Genomic DNA, 21,134 nt, shown 5'->3' on the forward strand with positions numbered 1-21,134 from the left:
GGAATGCCCATTTGGACATTTGTCATCGCTAGCTTCTTCTCAACTATCTGTCTCAATGTAAACATCAGGTCATTTTTGCTGCATCCTGATCTGAATGCAAACTAATTTCGTATCTTATGTTCTACCTCTATTCATATCCATTTATCAATCACCCTCTCCAGAACTTTCATGTAATGTGACAGGAGTTTGATGCCTCTGTACTGCCCACAATTGTGGATGTTCCCTTTGTTCTTGTACTCTGTCACAAGTATGCTTCTTCTCCAGTCATCTGGGATACCCCTTTCTCTCCACACTGCTATGAGTACCCTCAGGAGCACTTTTTCTTCTATCTCATCCAGCATCTTTATCATATATGCTATGACCTCCTCCGAGTCTGCTGCTTTCCCTGATTTCACTTTCTTTAGTGCTGTTCTTGCTTCTTCTAGGGTGGGCTCCTCTTTTTCTCTCATTGTAGGCTCTGTCTGGGGCAATACAGCTTCTGTGGGGTTTTCTTCAGTCAGAAGGTGCAGTTAATGCTCATTCCATATTCCTTTGATGTCCTGTGGACTGGTGAGAAGGTTGTTCCTGGCATCCCTTATGAAGGGGGTTTGTCTTTTTTTTAATTTTCAGTCTTTGACTTGTCACCTGATGTACTGTTTTGTGTCATCTACAGAGTCACTTTCCAGAACTTAAGAGTTCCTCCGATGCCCTCTTCTTTACTATTGCAACTCCATTCTTAGTGTTTGTTACCCAAACAGTATTCCTTACTAGTCTGGTCTGTCTTTTCTTTCTCCCACTTTTTCCTACACTACTCCTTTTTGATGACTTCCTGGACTTCTGCATTCTAACACCAGCTATGCTTATGTACCTTATTTTCATACCTGGCTCTGCAGTATTTCAGTTCTGTAGTCTTCACATATGCTGTTTTGAGGTGCTGCCATTCTTCTTCAACTCCACCTATTTCCTCCTCTTCTGGGGTTTTAGAGCCCTGAGTAATTCCTTGAACTGTTGTACTTTCTCTCCAGTCAACTTTCAGATATAAAGCCTGGTTTCTGTTGACCTTAGAGCCTTCAGTGACTACTGCTTGCAGCTGATTGTGGCAACCAGTGGTTTATGCTGTGGGCTGACTGTTTCACTGGGGATGATTTTGCAGTTATTGATTGTACCCCAGTGCCCTTTCCTTATTAGGAGGAAGTCTACTTGAGTTACATGTTGACCACTGTTGTGTGTGATCTTGTGACTTATCTCTTTTTCTAACTCATGTGTTGGCTACTATGAAGCCATTTGCCAGACAGAAGTCTAGAATGGCCTGTCCTCCTTTATTCCTGTTACCCCACTGATGTGGACCCAGACATTGCTTGCATCCTTTTCTGTCTGTCCAGATATGTACATTCAAATAACCCATTATCAGCAGCAATTCCTGTTGTCCTGCTTTATCTAGTAGATCCTGCAACTGCTGTCTGCTCTCTCTTTCTCACTATCACAACCCTGCTGTGGTGTATAGGCTGAGATTATGAATACTGCCCTCTCATTACCTTAGAGTCTGAGTGCCACAAGTCTGTCACTAAGTCTCATGATATCCCTCAGTGCCTTCTGAAGCCTCTCTTTCACCACAATTCCCACACCATTTCTAATTTGTCCTCCTCCTGAGTTTGACTCTAGATCCCAAGCTAAGTGACTTTGCTGCACTGTCCTTCCCTTCCATCTTGTCTCTTGGATATATAGGAAGTCCAGCTTCCTCCATATCATCATGTCATCCACTTCCAAGCTGATCCTGTCAGTGAACCTACATTAAGTTTAGCAATTCTCAGTTCATGTTTGGCAGATTGGTTGGATTTACGTCCAGATTTCACTCAACAGAGCCATCCCAGGTAACCGAGGCTGGGCAACTAGACACTGACTCACCAGTATCTTATTGACCTAGGTCTGCTGTGCTTTATGGTGGGCACACACTGGCCAGTAGGGTTCATACATCCCTCCCACTGTTAGCATGCGTCTCTGGCATAAGCCAGAGTAGGCTGGGTCCTCAACCCACTTATCACTTGTAAATATCAATGCCCGTTTTGGTGACAGTCAATATGATTGAATCACCTACAGCCATATTTTCACCTTTGGTTGGATACCCTGCCATGGTATGCAGTCTATGATCAGTTTTATCCTATTTTGAGGATACTGCGCACCACAGTAGATGCCTGAAGTAGTATGTCCGTACAACTTTTCTCCCTATAGGCAACGTGTAGAACCTATGCTGCTGCCCACAACTCTGTCATTGCTGAGTTTGATATGGAAGAACACAGCATGTTCCTCAGAGAGACACACAGAACATGCAAACTCCAAACAGGCATTGGCCGGAGGTCAAGATCAATTCCTGTATCTTGTGCAAAGGAGGTGAAAACCTTAACCATTATGCCACCTGTTCTAGTTGTCCCCTACTCAAAACACTGGAGGTAACAAGAGAGCATGCACATCTCATTCCTAGCACATTGGTGGCTGAAATGACAGAGTATTAAGTGGAAAACAACAACTGAAAGCACTTGAAAGTACCCACAAACACCGAACAAGTGCTGCGAGCCAAAGGAAACTGCAAACCACGAGTCCACTTCAAATCATTTAATAACCAGCTCCACGGACCATCCACATTAACGCAATTGCACAGAATAAATTCCCAGCGTTTTCATCCAAACACTTGGACTTCATCAGACAATGTATTTCCATTTAATTAATCTATATATATTAAATTACTAACCCTCCAACCAATGTAAATCCCCCAAAGACATTCAAAATAAGCCTATGAACCAACAAGCCTCATTAATATTAACATTGAGTTAAAACCTAACTATTAAAGTGCGTGTGCATAACATTTAAAATGTCTAAATATGTTAAAAACCTATGAACGTGTAAATCTATGTTAAATACAATACATAAATACATAAATTAATTTAATTACAAAAATTCATACGAACATTATAAAATAAAGTGCTTGTGCTTACTAGTATGTTTAAACATAATGAAACATCTCCCTCTACTGTCATGATTCAATATTGCACATAACATTCCATGAACACAATAATACCACTTCCCTTGTACAAAAATGAAGTTAAAAACTGACTAATATATTATTCAAGTATACGTACTTTGCTTAAATATGATTACGTAAATAAATAAATAACATGTGTCATACATCAAATCCTATCACTTACTATTCTATTAAAAACTACTAAATTTTATTAGCCCTTATTTTTAATAAGGATGATATACTCAAATAATCATTTATCCCTGGTTTTTTACTAGTCTCCAGGTACACCTGCCACCACAATTCCTTACTCTCCAAAATCTCTTCCCAAATACCACCCCTTCTATCCTTTTCCACCTGTTGTGAAACAATGACAGAGTATTAAGTGGAGAAAATGGCAGAAGGCATTGAGGTGAATGCCAGTACTGAGGAGAGCTCTAACAAGCTTATAGAGGATTCAGGGGTTATTTTTCAGAAAAAAAACTGTTGTTGAAGTAAAAAAAAAAAGAGGAGTTAACAAGTGAGTCTTGTTATTACAGCCCTTCAGTTGAGAGGATTGTGCAGTGATCTAGTAAAAGAAATAATGCAGAAAAAGAAAGAAAATAAAGAAGATTTCTTCAAATGAATTGAAGTTATTAGGACAAGTAAATATATTTGCTACAAGGCCTCAAGGAATAGGATGTGAAATTTATAAAAAACTTAATAGAATGGCAAAAAGAATATATATTTTTAAATAATGACTAAATAAAAGTTTTATGTATAATGAATTATGTAGCAGAATACTTCAATTTATCTAGAAGAAAGAAAAATAATGAAAAGCTGGAGACAGTACTGAATAATAACGTGTTTAAGATTTTATGAAAATATTACAGAAAAGATTTGAAACAAAATGAAGTGTTATTAGAAGCGCAGTATGTATTGTATAAAAGGGAAGGAATGCCAATAATTCTTAACAGTAAAAACGATTGAGGAGGATGATATAAATAGAGCAAAAGAAGCTAAATTTATGACAGAGTCTCCTAAGGCATTTTATAAAACAGAACATTGAAGTTTATGGGTGACAATGAAAGAATAAGTGAGAAAATTAATAAAGTATATATGTCTGCATATAGAAATAAAGTAAAAAACTTGGTAAATGGTTGGTTAAGTAAGGAAGTACAAATGAGGAAGGGTGTGAGATGGGGATATCCAGTGAGTTGTATACTGTTTGTTTTAGTGAATGTAACTGTATGTGAAATAAATACTGAAATGAAGGCAGAGCCTGAAGGCTTAAGAATCCAAATCTTGTTAACCTCTGCTGCTGATATAGTAATTGTGAAAAACAAGATGTGGATAAAAGAAGTAATATGTTATTTAAATGAATGTTTACAAGCAATGTGGATGACACTAAACAAAGAAAAGTAAAGGGTCAAGACATGCATTTATGATATAAGGAATCCAATTTACAATGAAGGAAATTTCTGTCTTAGGTTGAAAATTTGGTAATAAGATTATAAGTAGAATGCAACAGGAAAAGATAATAGAAGACATGAAAGGAATTTGCTTGTTTTGGAAAACATATAGACTATCATTTAAAAAAGATATATTTTTAATTCATTTGGGGTACTGGACTAAATCCTGTAAGAAGTGGAATGCTATATATAAATAAAGGAGGAGGATGTGGTCTAGGGTTAATTTACCCAGTGGTATATGTTGCTTCTCTAACCTTATATAAAGTGATGAAGTGGATAAAGGAAAAAGAAGAAAGTTGGACTATAAGAATATTTAAATATAAGTATCCAGATGTCCCTGGATAAAATAGTCAACCAACTAGAGCCAAAAAGTTTCTTGATCTCGTCCTTGCAGGTATTGTAGACATCTGTTTCACTCTTCTAGTCTCTCCTTCTCCAGTTACGTTAGAAGATAAACTATGACATTTGCTCTCAAAATCAGTATACACTCTTTAATAACATTGTATTTAAGGATTAAAAAATGATGACCCATATCATAAGCCATTATTTGATAAAATCTCTAAATATGAGCATGACTTCACATCTTTGATCCTGACACAGCAACCCAACTTTAATGAGTTTTATGACCACAGACAAATACAGAGATGTAGTAGAATAGCCATATATAATGGGAAACTTAAAAAAATCATGTTGGTCAGCTTTATTACAAAATGGAAACATTTCCTTAAACTGTACAGTAAGACGAGGGCTCCTCAAAATGAATGTAATATAAAAAAAATCACCAAATAACAGAAAAGCATTATAAGGGCCAGTAAAGTAACCCATGAACAGATAATAGTTTCTGAAGCAAAACATAACTCTAATACCTTTTTAGTCTGTTAGAAAACAAAGAAATAATACTGTTAGTAAAATATGTAATAACGTGTGTAATGCTTATTTTAAATAAGGGAAGATTAACACATTTTTATTCTATATGCAGCATTAGTTCTATTTGAAACTGAAAACATGCTTTTCTGAAATTGTGCTTTCTGACACTGCAAGATGCACTCTGACCTAGTTTGCTAGCACAGCAAAATACATGTTTATGCCTTGGAAATGTACTGGAAAGCAGGTGATTTTCTGCTAGGTCAGGAAATTAAATGGAGAATAATAATAATTTCTGTAGATCCATTCATTACAGACAATAAGCTCTGTTCATGCTAATGAAAAAGTGCACAAGCTGCAAGATAGTTAGATACTATAAACAATGAACTGCTTCAGAAATCTGTACTTGCATTGTGCTTAAATTAGCCATAATACCTAGATTTGTAACATCACATAGCAAGAAAGTTATAATTGACCGGTGGTCGTCAAGGCCATCCTGTTTACTGAAAAATCTTTTTTAAAACTTTGAAGAGTCAGCTAGAAATGTGAGAAACATCTGTAAAGTAACAGAATTGTGACCTGGTGATCTACTACATCCGTCGTAGTGGGCAATGTCTTGAAAGAAAGGTAGAATAACTGTGACACTTCCTGATTAAGTCAGACAAACTCTGTAACTGCATTTTTTGTCTCCTTGCGCAAGAATAAAGATATCTGAACTGAACCTTATGCTTTTGGTCTTTTGAAGTATTTTTCTTTGACAAATACTAAACAGTTTTCTTTAAAGGAACTTTCTCACTGTGACCCAATGACATTTCAAGTATACTAGCAAATAGGTTTTCCATAAACTTCATCCACAAAAATATTTTAAACATCACGCATCCTCGAGTCTCTTACATCCCCTATAGTGACTTCTTGAGGTGATATCAAAGACCAAAAATACTTCCTTCATGGTTCCCGAAAACATAACTGGGTGCTTCATGAACAGCATTAAATAGGCTCTTTCTGAATCACTCCTTAAACTGTTTCACTTCAACTTAATCACAGGCTATGTTCCTGAATCCTGGTACACTGCTGTGCTGATACCCCTCCACCAAGGTTACCTTAATATGGACAGCAATAATTATCATCAGTCATACATGTCTGATCTGTAAAGTTATGGAGTATATTATAACTGATGTCATTAATCATGATTTTAAGAAACTCATTAGCCTTGACCCCAATAATTTGGCTTCATCAAGGCGGAAATCATGCCCTGTCTGCAGATCAGGCTAGTCAGGCTGATGGGTTTGTAATTTCCTTGATCGGTGGATGCTCCACCTTTGTGCAGAGGGATGACAGTGGCTGTCCTCCACTTGGTTGGGATGAAGCTGGTACTCGGGCTTTGGTTGAATAGGGTGCCTAATGGTGCTGCAAGTTCCTGCCTGAGTTCATGTAGGATGTAGCCTGGGGTGTTATCGATCCCATGGAGGCTGTATGTTTTGCCTTTGAGAGAGCAGTGATGACTTGCTCCCTAAAGATAAGGGGAGGGCGAGGTGCTGGGGATGTCCTGATTTACTGATCGGAGGGACAGAGGGGTGAAGTTTTCATTGAACCTGTCTGCAGACAGGTTGGCTACATCTACGGCATTTGTGTATGTGGAGTCCTTGACCACCAGTTCTGAGCACATCTGAGTACTTCCTTTGAGATTATGGACATATGTGAAAAAGGTCCTATGATTGTCTTTAGAAGATATGGCCAGTTTAGACTCAAAATTTGCTTTGGAGTATTTCACTAGTGCTCTTATTTGCTTGCTCGGGCTAAGGAGAGATGGCTTCCAATTCGGTACCTGTGCCTTCTTTTTCCTGGACAGCAATTTTTTCTTTTTATTTTAGAGCTTATTTATTGCAGATGTCCACCAGACAGATTTACTCTTCCTTAAGGAGGATGATTTTGTGTTGTCAGGTATTCCTGATTCCATGCAGCTATATAAATGCTCGTATAATAGTTTGGTGGAGGTTTGGACATATGTGCCAGTTCCTGTGGAGGGGCAGGGGGCAGTGAAGCTGTTTATACCTTCCCTCAGGCAGTTGTAATCAGCTCTGGAGAAGTTTTTTTTATGTGACCCTAGCTGGGGGGGGGGGGGGTGTCTAGGGAGATGGTGACTTCGAAAGTGACTGCTTTGTGGTCGGATCTTACCAGGGAGGATGACACTGCAGGGATGCTGCAGTGGTTACTCATGTTGGTTAATACCAAGTCCGAGATATCTCCTCTTCTGGGAGTGTCAACCAGCTGGTCCAAGGCATTTGCACTGTTGAAATCGAGGAATTTCTGGGCATTTGTGTTTATGGCATGAGTAGTTCTTCCAGTCTATGGGTGGATAGTTAAAGTCACTGAAGATCAGGGTAAAGGGTTGAATCTTGATAGATTCAAACAGGTCTAGATAGGTGGAGTGGGCATCTTGAGTCAAATTCGGAGGCCAGTAGCTAGCTATGATTTGAGTAGGAGTCTTGTCAATGGTTAACTGCACCTAGAGTGTCTCCTCTGCATCATACTGTTTGACCAGCCTGGAGGTGTGTATGTCTTTAATATATATTGCAACTCCACCACCTTTTGCTTTGCTCCCCCACAGTTTGGGGTCTGAATGTATGATAGGATGAGTAGCCTGGTATGGCTTGGATGCTCTCCACAGCTTTGGACCAGTTTTTTATGACTGTACAAATGTCAGCATCTTCCATGGTTAAGAATGCTTGCAATGAGTGCAGTTTCATGTTTAGACTAGCAGCATTTAGCAGCATGACCTTTAATTTGCATTTTGATTAAATTTTCATGTTGGTAGTTTTGACCTCATGGCATTGCCTAAAAAAAGCACTATAAGGAGACAAGAGCCTTTGCCAGATGCCTGAAGCCCAAGGGAGACAGATGCAGGCCATCTCTGGCAAAGTATCGTGGTCTGTTGATAATGTCTTCCCAGGCTGTCAGGTACTAGATCCCCTTGAAATGACACCAGAAACTAAGCCAGTTGTTAGTAATTTTCTGTTTGTATTGAGGCATCATTCTGGGTGACTGTAGAATGTTGCTTAAGGCTGTGAACAGACCTGCCTGGGACACACATTCATTGATCTTGATCATGTGTCTCTTCATATAGTTCAGGGAGGTACATATCAATTAATTTATGCCAACATGGGCTATGACAGCGTCATAACAGTACCTGTTGTTGAGATCCTTGAGTGCATGGGTGATATGGTGAATTCTGGCACTTGACAGACAACTAACCATGACTTTGTCCTTATCGAGCCTGGTGAGGGGCACATCTGTGTGTCTCATAATGGAGTCTCCTATGACTAATATGTTGAGTTTTAAGTTTAATTCTTAGTGACTGTGAGACACAGGTGTGTGGACTGTGTGGTGGGCACTGGAGTTCGCTTGTGTTTTTGCCTCAGAGGTCTCTCTTGTTTGGGTATGTTTTTGTTGAGGACCTCCACATATGTGGGTGTGTGTTGTGTAGGTGTGGGTTGTGTTTGAGGTGTGCTGTTTGTGTTGACAACCTTCTCAGTGCCAGATATACTGGCGTGTGAGGGACAGAGCATAGACTGCAAGTTCTTAATGTAATTGCATCTCTCACAAATTGTGTTCCTAGGTGGTAGTAGTAGTAGACAGTTGTCTGTACACATGAAGCAGTTGCTACACTGTCTCAGGATGCCCATATCAACCAGATTGGCAGGAGAAACTGCAGGAAATTGTCCATCCATATTTGTCAGAATCTGATGGAGAGAAGCCAGAGAGAGCTAAGGAGGTAAGGTCCAAGGAGTACTACTAGGTGAGCACACAAGTGCTACTAAGAAAAATTTGTAGCAGCAATACCTTGCAATGGGTTAAAAACAGTGCACCTGTGGTGTGTAACATGCAAACAAGCCCAAACCAGCTGAAACGTGGGGTTTAAATACCACAAAAAAAGATGATTGTGGTTAACAGAAAATCTATCCAATCCTGCTTGCCCCTGCTTTCTTTACCAATCATCTTGTACCAGACATGTCCAGTCAGGTCTGCTACTCTCACTAGCAACAGAGAGAGGTCCCTACCAATGCAAGATGCCTGCCAGAAACATAGCAGGCAAATACAAACTGTTCTGGATGCAGCAAACCTGTATCCAGACTATGCTACTCGAGTTAAGGATTAAGAACACAGTAAAACTCTCAAAAAAGCACAGATGAACCACTTAAGACAAATACAGAACTCACAGTATGAAAAAATACAGTTAAACAGTAATGAATTACAGTAAATCGTAATGAAATAAGTTAAAGATTTGTGTCCCAGATAGTCCCTATTCTGTGGAATAGACTCCCTCTCCACGTCAAGCAGAGTACCTCATTAAGCCTTTTGAAGTGCAACATGGATAACTGGCTGAGGAGCAGAATATATACCCCTGGGATTCCACCTGTCTCCCTAAATTCTTGGCTAGGCTTGCAAGGACCTCAGGGACAATGGTCTAGTAACTTCCTATGATCCTATGAAAATAGGGTGCAATACATATCTCTCAACCTGGAAACATAAAAAATCTGGGCAAAGCCTATGAAAAGTAGGTACAACTGGCCAAAAATGTGTATACTGATTAACATAAAATTTGCAAATATAAAGATGTAACCCCACCCACTATAATGGAATTCTGGGATATCAAATTCAAATACAAATTGAACAAAATATTAAACAGAAAATATAACCAAAATAATAGCATTTTATTTATATAAACATATGAATGTGTATCAAACTTTGCACTTGCATAAAACTAAAATACAGCTTTCTTTTATAAAATAAAATTAACTGCATTAAATCAAGAGAGATGTTGACAGCTGACAACTAGCAACAGCAAACCCCATGTAGAAAATCAGAAGAGAGGGGGGGGAGTTGATGATGATCTAATTCCAGTCAAGTTTGCATTGCACTAGTTAGCTAGATTATGAAAGTTCACTGGTCTTTATCTCCTCAGAAAAAATATTGATGTGAGAGTGTTCAATCTCGCCGTTTGTTCTTACACACGGGTTCAGAGCCGATCCTTGGCTCCGAGTCGGCCGCATCGCAAAGCTCTGCATCTCAGAGAAGCTCGAGACCAGCCCATATCCCACAATCCTCCCTGCCATTACTCAGATCTAGTTTGCCGCTGCAACAGATCGGATCGAGGAGAGCTCGGACCAGAGAAAAATTTGATAATTTGTTACTTCTTTCAGATAAGCTGCTTCCTTTTTTTGCATAAATAAGTTTCTAATACTTAGTATATTATAGAAGTGTGTGTGTGTGTGTGTGTGTGTGGTTATTATTATAATATTCCTCATATTATTCTTCAGGCACCTTTTTGTGGCCTACCCTTTTCTCTCGGTGTGGTTTTGTGAAGTGTTTTGTTATACTTATATAGGTATTTACTGTACATATATATATATATATAGGAATTAGTTATTAATAGTTATTTTTTCTTGTTATCAACCTAGTGAAGTATTTTTACTTTTAGTCATGTCGGAAAAAGCAAAATCCGGCTTTAAGAGATGTCAGTGTGGGCAGAAAATGTCCATCACTGACAATCACGCATCCTGCGTTTACTGTCTTGGCCCTCTCCATCTTCAAGAGGATTGCTCTATATTTCATTCCTTTAGCGGGAGGGTCATGACAGATAGACGCAGGAAGCTTATAGACAGAGGGTTGCTTAAGCCTGCCTTTCAAGAGGCTTTAGACAAATCGGATCAGACTTCTAAATCCTCGAAGGGGTCGAAGATGTCGGAGCCCATGTCATCGGCTCCGAGTTCATCTTCTAAGGTTCGTTTGCTGGTTCCACAGACCTCGGGGCCGAAAGTCGAACGTTTATCTTTCACTGAGCCCCAGATCTTGGAACCGGTGTCGGAGCTGCCGCCACCGTCCATTCTTCGGTCGGTGCCATCTTTGGCTCCTACGACCTGTTCTTCCAGACCGTTATCTGAGACAGATGTGAATCATGTCGTGCAGAAACTCATGGAAAACATGGCTCTTTCCAAGTTGATTGCAGTTTCCTCCCAGTTGGTGTCGAAACTAGAAGGCCTCCCCATATCTCCAACGGGTCCTCCTTCGAGACCCATCCAGATCTCGGAGCTGGGAGAGGATGACCTGATGATAGTGGAGCCTTCGGTGCCGAAACCGTCCATTGCGCGATTGACACCATTGACTTCGACTCCTTCGTAACCCATAGGGGAGTCGCGGAGCCGACGGTCTCTCCTCGGTTCCGGGACCGAGAGTTGTACCAACCTGTCGGTGCTGACTCTCCCTCTTGGGGCCTCGGCGCAGACTGGCTCGGCAACGTCCTCGGGGTCGGAGCCCATGGCCCCTGGGTCTGTGATGCTCCCGTGTTCTTCGGAACCGGGGGAGTCCTCGGCCCGGGGTTCAGGGGCTTTTGACCTTATGAGGAAAGTATTGTCTGCACAGACAACCACTTCATCAGAGGCGTCTTCTCCTTCCCCAAAAGGGCCGCTTTCTGTTTCTGCCCCCACGACCCATCCAAAGCGTAGAGCCCCATTGCCTCAGCCACCCCCAGAGGGTTCCCCCTATTCCTTGGAGGCCTCACCAGAAGCCCCCTCTGATGAGGTCCCGAGGAAACGGTTGTGCAAGAGGAGGCACATAGATTCCCCACAGGGGTCTCTAACGTCTGACACCGACTTGGATGAGGCAGAGGGGTCCCCAAAATCCCCCTCTGAGGATGTGTCATTTGCAGACATCCTGGAGATCTTGAAACAGAGGGGTGATTGGCAATCCCTAGCCCCCACTGAGGATGAGTCAGTGCTGCTGAAGGCTTTTGGGGCTCAACCTTCTACCTCCTGGGTGACTCCGCCCTTCAATGAATTAATGGAATTGATTGCTCGAAGGGCGTGGGAGGCACCTGACACAGTGGAACCAGTCCCTAGAAAACCAAACAAATTTATCACCGCCCCCCAGGATAAGACTTATCTCACCAAGGGAGTTCCGGTCGACGCTATGGTGGTGGCGGCAGCCATGAAAAAGGAGATGTCTGAGTCTTCCTCATCTGTTCATCCTCCTAATAAGGATTGTAGGACTATGGACAGATACGGGAAGCGCGTTTTTAGTTCAGCGACTTTTTCCATGCGTTCGCTAAACTATTTGACTCATTTCACACGTCTGCAGAGGGATCTCATCAAGGAGCTGACAGATGCCCTCCAGGGTAACACAGATGCTGCTGTTTTAGATAAGGTAACAGCACAACTTAACACCCTTACTTCCATAGTAAACTCATCCATGAGGCTCATCTCGTATGCGGCCGAAGGATTGAGTAGAGCTGCAGCTTCAGCGATTGCTCTTCAAAGACGATCCTGGATGCGGCTGTGCTCCTTTGAGGAAGCCTTCAAGTCGTCCTTTGCCAGTGCCCCTTTTGATGGTGCCACACTCTTCTGGCCCAAGGTTAAGGAGACTCTGACTCTGTGTGAGCAAGAGGGAAAGACCCTGTCTGCTGTCGGAGTCCGTTTTTCCGCTCCAACTAGACCATACCCCAAAGGGCAACGAGGCGGGAAAATGTGGTTCCGTAAGAATTAGGGACCTTTCCAAGCCACACAGAGTGATACCCCCTCCAGAGGCAGGGGGGGGGGTAGAAATGGAAGTCGCCGCCCCGGCGGCAGAGGGGGTCCACTTAACCAAGGCGACAGGGATACCGTCCCTGGGAAGCCTTTCCAGCACTCCTGAACGGAGGCCCGGCTGTCCTGCTCTGGAGGCAGTCGGGGGTCGCTTGGCTTTATACCCACTGGCCTGGCTAAATATTACTTCAGATTCCTGGGTAAAAAGCATTATAACCAGAGGATACAAAATCCCCTTCACATCAACTCCACCTCTACAAAGAAGGTTTCCAGATGTGCCACCCCATCTGCGAAGCCCAGTAGCTGTAGAAATTTCAAAGCTGCTCAAAAACAGAGTCATCCAACCAGTCCCGGCGGACCAAAGAGGATCCGGAACTTACTCAAGGTTCTTTTTAGTTCCAAAAAAGACAGAGGACTGGAGACCGATCTTAGATCTCAGCAATCTCAACACCTTCGTGAAGAAGGAAAACTTCCGGATGGTCACGCTTCAATCGATCCTTCCATTCTTACAGAAGGACGATTGGATGTGCTCTATAGATCTCAAAGACGCGTTCTACCACATCAAAATGGCCAGACTGTCCAGAGATCACCTGCGCTTCCGGCTGGGAGCCAGTCACTTTCAGTTTCGAGCTCTGCCCTTTGGACTCACCTCAGCCCCCAGGGTATTCACCAAATGCATGGCAGTAGTTGCGTCTCACTTGAGACGACAAGGATTCCAGGTGTTTCCCTAACTGGATGACTGGCTCCTCATCGCCACCACCGAGCGTCGCCTCATACAAGTCAGAGACTACACAGTTGACCTTTGTTCCCACCTAGGGATTTCGATAAACTTCGAAAAGTCTTGCTTATCGCCCTCACAGCGTATTTCATTCATTGGAGCAGACCTAGATACACGATTAACACTGCTAAAGCTCCCTCCAATAAGGGCGTCATCCCTCAAACAGCAGGTTCTTCTTCTACTAGAGAGCAAGAAAGCCCCGGCCAAACTGGTGTTGAAAGTTCTGGGACTAATGGCAGCGTCCCTGATCGCAGTTCCTATGGGAAGATTACACATGAGGATCCTCCAATGGCTGCTTTTCGCGCAGTGGTCGTTCCAGCACTTACCCCTAGCGCACGAGATTCTGATAACAGACTCTTGCAGACGAGACCTCTCATGGTGGGTGTACAATCAGAACCTCACTATGGGTCGTCCGTTTGTTCTACCCAGTCCAATGGCCACAATAACCACGGACGCTTCTCTGATAAGGTGGGGGGGCCTATTTGAGGGAAGAACAGTCCAAGGAGAATGGTCCAACATGGAGTACACTCCACACATAAATGTTCTGTCGCTGAAGGCAGTGTTCCTGGCGTTGCAACACTTCCAAGCCCTCTTACCTCTAGGAACAGTAGCAGTTCAGACGGACAACATTTCTGTGGTCTGGTACATAAACAAGCAAGGGGGAACCAGGTCTTACCCGTTATGCAGAGAGGCCATGAGAATTTGGCAATGGGCAGAGTCCACGGTTCGCTTTCTGATAGCAACGCACATCCCGGGGTCATCCAATGTCATTGCAGACAGGTTGAGCAGAGCCATTGTGTTACCTCACGAGTAGTCCCTCAATCCACAGACGGCGGAAAAGATCTTCCGCAGATGGGGCCAGCCTTGCTGTGATCTGTTTCCCCGTTGAATGCAAAATGCAGAAGCTACTTTGCCCTTCTACCCCCTCCGGGGGATGTCCCCAGGGACGCACTGATACACGATTGGCCCCCGGGTCTTCTATATGCATTTCCACCTACTCCCTTTATTCCCAGATTTCTACAGAAAGCCAGGAACCTGGAAAGGACAATAATACTCATAGCCCCATTCTGGCCTCGGCAGATATGGTTCCCCTTTCTTCAAGCCCATCAAACAGAGGAACCGTGGATTCTGGACCCAGTACCAGATCTGCTGACTCATTCGTTGGGAGTTCCTCACCCGTCTCTTCAGTCCCTCAAACTAGCAGCTTGGCTGCTCCGCTTCCCTGCCTAGCCAGGTCTGATCTACTTTCCCCGGCAGTTCAACACATTCTGGTTGCTTCTCATAAAGCTTCCACTACAAAACTCTACACGAGTAAGTAGAAACGCTTTGTGTACTGGGCGTCTAGCCAACACTTAGACCCCCCTGGTAGCTCCTCTACATAAAGTATTGGAATTCTTATCTATCCTCTTTCACGAAGGAGCTTCTACTTACACACTAAGAGTACAGTTGGCGGCCATATCGAACTTCCATATTAGTGAGGACAGTTCTCCCATTATGTCTCACAGACTTTGTAAGGCCTTTATGAAAGGAACCTTCCATCTTCGACCGCCCGTCAGAAAACCTTTCTTTCCATGGAGCTTACATTTTTTACTGTCACAACTCATGTTGCCACCCTTTGAACCTGCTTCGTCCTGCCTCCTAAAGTTCTTATCGTGGAAGACACTTTTCCTCGTTGCTGTTACTTCAGCTCGAAGAGTGTCAGAGCTGCAAGCATTATCGGTCCCACCTTACTTGATTTTCCATCCAGATAGAGTCTCTTTACGTACAAACCCATCTTTCCTTCCAAAGGTATGTTCAGTTACAAATATTAACCAATCCATAGAACTCCCTACCTTTTCAAGAACCATACTAACAAGTTGGAGTATATGCTGCACAAGTTAGATGTTCACAGACAGTTAAGATTTTATTTGGATAGGACTAAAACTTACAGGAAGACAGTTCAGCTCTTTGTCGCGTTTGCAGACAATAAAAAGAGCATGGCAATTACTAAACGTACATTATCTAAATGGCTTGCTGACTGTATAGCCTTTGTATACTCTAAGTCAAATCAGTCCTTACCCACCAAACCTAAGGCCCATTCTACCAGATCCGTCTCCACTTCTTTGGCTCATGCAGCTCGCTTGCCTTTGGACACGATTTGTGCAGCAGCCACGTGGTCTAAGCCACATACTTTCATCACTCATTATAGAGTGGACAAAGTCTCCAAAGACAGGACATCTTTTGGTTCCACTGTGCTTAGGAACATTCTTCCATAAGTCACTCGGGGTGACAGAGCTAGGGACGCTACCCGTGTGTAAGAAAAAACGGTGAGATTGAACACTCTCACATAAAGAAGTTATATCCTTACCATAACGTTCCATATGGAGTGTTCATCTCGCCTTTGTTCTTGCATTCCCTCCCTTCCCCTCCCCACGTGTTTTGGAAGAACGGGTAGGATTAGATTCTGATCGACTTGTCTTAACCCCTTCCGGGGTATATGGTCCTGTGTATCATGGGGTATATGCTACTACCCTTAGTTATTGCTATGGTGAGAGAGAGTCTCTGAATGCCTGAGAGAGTGTGTAGTTCTTGCACCTGAGGTGTTGGATTTTTGGTCTGGTTTGTTTGCAAACTAGATCTGAGTAATGGCAGGGAGGATTGTGGGATATGGGCTGGTCTCGAGCTTCTCTGAGATGCAGAGCTTTGCGATGCGTCCGACTCAGAGCCGAGGATCGGCTCCGAATCCGTGTGTAAGAACAAAGGCGAGAGGAACACTCCACATCGAACGTTATGGTAAGGACATAACTTCTTTTTTTGGTCTATGTGCATGTTTCTGGTCTATGCTTTAGACAACTCATTTTATTCATGTGCCAAAATCAACATGTGTTAAAAAATCCTTCTAGTACTCAAGTTGACAAACTGTCGTAATGTTTTATGATAGATGACCCCCCCTCCCCTCCTCAGCATAGGTCATTTCATTCACAGTCAAGAGGCCAAGTAAACCCCTTTCTGTAAGCAGGACTGTGGTTAATGTGAAAGCACAAATGTTTTCTTTTCCTGGTAACCAGCTAACATAACCTTTCAGGGATGGTTCAGAACTCGGGGGAAACCAGTATGTAGGTACCTTGCTATGGAAAACTGGCAATATTACCTAGAAAAAACTAACATAATTCATAAGTCATTTACAGAGTCAGCAAAATTGTAATGAAAAATGATCTGACTGGTTTCAACACAGTTTATCATCTAGAGAGTGTTCAGCTCTGACGTACAAATCAACCACGAAAACAAGCAATAGACCTCTTATACCGATAAAGCAGTGAACCAGGACTGGTCTGGATCCCAAAACACTAATATGAGAAAAGCCTGAATACTGATAAAACATTTCCATACATTCAGGCAAACTGTCTTAAGTGTTTTTTTCTAAATGGATTTTTTTGGCATTTATATTAAGGAATTCAAGTTGTTTAAACAGTGCTTTATTTTATTTGCATCTTCTTAGTGAAAATGTAGATACCACCATACCTCTTCAACCTCTCTTCAAAAGAAATCTTGACAAAGCTTGAAATAGTGGGGGTCAAAGATCCAAAAATAGGGACAGATGTAAAATATTGCTCTTAAACTCAGAAAGTTGACAGAAAAACAGGATCTGTGTTAGCATTCATTTTCTGAAGGATACGAAGTCAGAAACTCAAATTTGTGTCATTATTTAGTGACTTCAACCCTCAATGATTTACCAGAATATCATAAATTTTATAAAGAACAGACCAAAAATATGAGGCAAAAAGCTGGACAGTTGAGCAGTATGTAAACCAACCTCTTACAAATAGTATTAGAAAATATACTTTGCTTATGCTCGGAAGGAGCTAGGCATGTATGGTATTTACAAAGTCAAATATGCACAGTCCAGCAGGCTTGACAATCGCTTGGTAAGCTGCCCTGCATAAATCACTGTCTAGTTCCATGTCATACAAAGGTCAGAGCACACAGTAATCAGATACAAAAGTTTATTTTAATGTAGCCCTGACACTATTGTATGCCCAGCAATTCCACAAACAGTGAAGATTTAATATTTAAACTAAACCAGTAAAACTAAACAGTTAACTGAATGTAATAAAGAAGACAAAACAGAGTCTAGCAATGATGTTGAAAGGCAACTTCATACGCATCTTCAAAACATTTGCATATATATGCTTCCTCAGTCTACTATACCTACAAACAGTGGCATGGTTAGAGCTTGTGCTGCCCCTCCCCCACAAAAAATCATGGTCAAATGGGCCCCCCCCATACACAGCCCTCCCTGCAGCCATTTCAGTGTCCCATTACTTGGCTATATCTCCTCATTTATCGTACACACTGTAATGTGCATACTGCTTTATGCTTTATTTCTACAGTGATTATTTGTATTTAATTTAAAACTTAGTTTAAATTTTATAGCACAAACACTGATAGACATCTGCTAAACAAAGCAGTACAGTCTCACAATGAAAATAGACTTTGCATTAAAACGTCTCTGCCCTTGAAACTCACATTCATTGAAAGAGCATTGAAACCCATATTCAAAGAAAATGCATCAGGCCAATGGCATATAAAATTTACCTTTGGGTTGTTTTAAAATCATAGGCCCCTTGCAAACATATCTAAGACCATACAAGCATACTTGTTCTTTGATTCACCTTCCCCACTGTATTAAATTATATTCCGTGTACAATACAGCACATTTGTTTGGGAGTTTTAAATTTATTGTTTTAAACATTTTTCCAGTAAGCAATGAAATAAATTTAAGAACCAATAATAACAAAACTACCCAATTCACATTTCCATCATAAAAGTCTACTCAACCTTCTGTCATTACAACCCACCAATATCAGTAAATATGCACAATCTCTGCATAAGTAAAAGTCATCTAAAGAATTCCACACTAAAGAGATCTGTAACTAGCATACAAATTTATATTTTATTTCATCTACTAATAAAGTCCTTGTTGGCTGTGAAGAATAAATTGCATACGTTACATTAAAAAATAAGATAGTAACATTTGCAGTAGGAATGGATGGCAAACTTATAACAGATTCGTAGTTACTAGTTATCTCCTCCAAAGGAGGACATTCTCAGGACTGCAGCATCCATAATCTTTAATGAACAGCACAGTACAGTATCAATCTACATATTGTGGGAGTAGATCTCACAGTCTTCTGTATCAAAAGCAAGTATACTACCTGTTGTGCTACTAACCATACAAACAGACTTGGCATAAGCAACACTAAACTTCTCTTCCCCTGAAGCTCTCGGCTCCTTGTAAAATCCACTTGACGCTCAACTATATCTCTCAACTTTGCAGCACAAGAAATCTGGAAAAAGCCAAAATTTATTGGGATGGGGAGACAAAGGCCTAAAAACCAGGCACACATTTTAAACATTGCTTATATAATCTTGAAATGTTGTGTTGCCATGCATTTCCAGAAAGATAGGAAGACAAACTTAAATGGCTATCATTATTTAGTGAATTTGTTTCTCACTGATTTGCCAGAAAACCACAAATTGTAAGAGGAACAGACCAAAAGTATGAGCCAAACATTACAGGCATTCTGTGAAAATGTGGACAGTTAAGAGCTATGGGCTCAACTTTGAATTACACGTGGTAGTTTGGGTTGAGAACTCAAGCTCTTCTTTCTTGTACCTAAAGTACAGGGTTTAAGCCTGAGTAACACTAACCACCAGGTATACCTAACTGGGGCATTACACACACACACACACACACACACACACACACACACACACACACACACAGACACCTTACTTGCAGCAGTTAACTCCCCTTACTTTTCTGAATTAAACACTTACTTGTTCCAGCAAAAATGGTTTAAAATTGGGTCTGACTGTCATGAACAGGATTCAGCTGTTTTTAAAGAAGAATGCCCAGTTTTTTTAATGAAACAAATAAAGTTAATGTGAAAAGGTAGTGCCCAGGGTGGATCACCCCCACACACACACACACACACACACACACACACACACACACATCCCCACTGCATACAAATATCAAAAAGAGCTCCTTTTATGATGTACATTAGGAAGACAACAAAGAAAATAACATTACTACTACTAATATATTGTGATGATATGCATGTCTGCTTAAATAGGTTTCATAAACATTAACCATGCCTGTTAGTGTATCACATAAAATACAATTAGACTGCATTTTTTTACCTGGAGGCTGAGACAATTTTCTCATCCTGTGGACATGAGTGGGTGGGTGCTGGCCAGGCTCTGCAGAACTTAAATTGTGCACAGTTATGCTCCACTGGATGCCATGCTGCTATTGTCCCTGTCTCCCTCCAACACCATTAAAATATCTGACCCAGTCCAACAGGCATTCTGCCTCATGAAGCTGATGTCATCACACATGCCCTTGTAGACTGGCGGTGTGTGGTGAGGTCGGCCGTAAATTTCAAGTTGTATATAAAATTAGAAATTAAAGGGGCTACTTTGGAATTTGTGGCACCCCATTATTTTGCCCTCAAAACTGGTAAATAGTGAGGAATTCAGTACGTTGAAAGGTATGGGTCCAATAAGAAGTAAAACAGAAAAAAATGTAATAATAAAGAAATTAAATATTACCAAGAAATATATGCATGTGGAAAATAAAAACTGTTAAAAAAGAAATGGAGAAAAAAACTGTGGTGCAAGGATGTAATATGATATTTTGTTAAACCATGGGAAAAGTTAGCAGAAGAAAAGATTAATGCTGTAAAACAAAGAAATAAACCTCCAATTTGTAGAGAGAGTAAATAGATAAATTATCAGTAAAAGTGAACATGCCATATAAGAAGAGAAGTGAAGCAATATGTTTATATTGTGATGAAGAGGAAATTACTGCACATGTATTTTTGAAATGTTAGACTGATAAAATTATGGAAAAGGTTTGTAATAAAATGTTTTGAAGTTATTGAAAAGGTGGATATGATGAATATGGGCATGATTAAATATGGGTATTATAAAAATAAAAGTAAAAAAAAATGTTAAAAGAATGAATAAAAGTTTTATGTTATATGGGTCATGAAATGAAGGAATAAATTAAATTGTTTAATGGAAATGGATTTTTTCCTCAAATTTTTTTTTTATTTTTCAAATACATTTGAATGAATTCCATAGTATTTATAGATAACATCTTACATAACTATGTATACTATTTACATTAGCCTGCCACTATAAAAGATCTTAATGTACACAGTTACTTTATAAGTATGTCCAATCCATTATCAGAGTGTCTGATTAATTATGGTATAGTGTCAATCAACGATAAGACTTTTCCCCAAGGGTTGTTGATAAATGACTTTGGATAAATTCTTAATTCTTTAATTTTAATTTCCAATAATGCTGTGGTCTTCAGTAGGCTGTAGAAGTCTTCCAAAGTTGGCATTATGTTTGTATTCCATCTTCTTGTTATACACTTCCTTGAAATTGCAAGTATAGTCCATACTAGATACATGTTT

Source organism: Protopterus annectens, chromosome 15.part0 (assembly GCF_019279795.1).
Source record: "Protopterus annectens isolate FY-2018-M chromosome 15.part0, PAN1.0, whole genome shotgun sequence".
NCBI lineage: Eukaryota > Metazoa > Chordata > Ceratodontiformes > Protopteridae > Protopterus > Protopterus annectens.